Below are 1,587 nucleotides of genomic sequence, written 5' to 3' on the forward strand. Positions count from 1 at the left end.
GTTGATAGTTGATCCAAGAAGAATGAAGTCCTTGACAACTTCAATCTTTTCTCCATTGATAAGAATGTTGTTTATTGTTCATACATATCTATTTTTCCCATCAGTTTGCGAAGCAGTTGTCTTCCCAATTTCTTGGCATAGATAAGTGAGTGCCTCCAGTGTGGCATCAGTTTGTTGAAAGATTTTAATTTGTATTTCATCAATTTCCAGGGTCTCGTTCTTTGCCAATATTTTCAATGCACTTTGGACTTTTTCCTTCAGTATCATTGGCTCTTGATCATATGCTGCATCTTGAAAGAGTTGAATCCTTCAGTATTTCAATACAAGGCTTGATTTTTTTTCTTCAGTTCCCTTGGTGGCTTGAGAAATACTGAGCATGTCCTTCCCTTTTGGTTTTCTAAATCCAGGTCTTTGCACATTTCATTATAATATTTGACTTTATCTTCTCAAGCTGACCTTTGAAACTTTCTGTTCAGCTCTTTTACCTCCTCATGTCTTCCATTTTCTTTAGCATCTCTATGCTTGAGAGAAAGTTTCAGGGTCACTCTGACATCCATTTTGTCTTCTTTCTTGTCTTCTTAATGATCTTTTGCTTTCTTCCTGTATGATGTTCTTTTTTTTTTTTTTCATTTCAAAATTGATTTTATTGCAGCCAAAACAATTGAATTAACTGTACATAATAAACTATTATATATACATTTTAAGTTACAGGGAATAAAGTTTATTTTGGCAGAGATTTTAAAGAAAATTAAAGTCGCATACATTAGTAACATAACTCAGTATCCTTAGTTTGGTATAAGTGTGACACATTTTCGTACTTTACTGTGTTCTGCTAGGATCACCAAACCTAAAACGCTTTATAAAATTAACGTGCTGCAACTTCACTGTACTGTTTCTGCTTACAATCTAATTATAGACAAAACTTTTCATAAGCTTCTTCTATTTCTGGGTCTATCTCATCATCAACATCATCCAAGTATGGATCACCATCCCCTGATATATCTGTTCCATTTTCTTCAAAATCTGGAAAAATTCTTCTCTTTGAAGTTGCTCTTAATATTTTTTCTTGGTAATCTGGACTGGCTACAGTGAAAAAAGCACCATCAATGGTTTAAAATGTTGGTTCATTCATAAAATAGTTGGGATCATTTTCAGGTGTTGCTTCTCTGTATGTGGAGGTTACATGGACTCTGCCCCAATTACATGACTGGAGTTCTACAAGCTTCAGAAGCATCTGTTTGACATCTCTGCTGCAATTTGCATTTTTAGTTCTCAGAATACTTTCTTCCATATCATTCTTTCCTTTTTCCTTCCTGCTATCTTCCAAAACTGACCTTGTCAATTCCAGTAATTTTAAAAATTAAGTTGTCATCCACAGGGTTGGAAAAAAGACCATTCAGCAACTCCCAAAGACCAACCTGAAGAATATTTGCTCTTGTAAACTGTCTATCTGTTCCCTTGATCTTCAGGTTAAGATCAAGTTCTCCCAGAAAGAATACAAATGCATGAAATAATTTTTGAGTCACTTCATCTCCTTTTGCAGCTTGATCTTTTAACTTCATATTCATTCCAACATCTTTTTTTTTT

The 1,587-nt window shown here is 34.2% G+C and overlaps 1 pseudogene; it reads right to left on the reverse strand.

The window, feature by feature from the left end:
• Positions 1-865: 865 nt before the first annotated feature.
• The window catches only part of LOC102832100, a 78,212-nt pseudogene continuing 77,490 nt past the window's right edge, over positions 866-1,587 (reverse strand).

This window comes from Chrysochloris asiatica, unplaced genomic scaffold, assembly GCF_000296735.1.
Source record: "Chrysochloris asiatica unplaced genomic scaffold, ChrAsi1.0 scaffold00388, whole genome shotgun sequence".
Lineage (NCBI taxonomy): Eukaryota > Metazoa > Chordata > Mammalia > Afrosoricida > Chrysochloridae > Chrysochloris > Chrysochloris asiatica.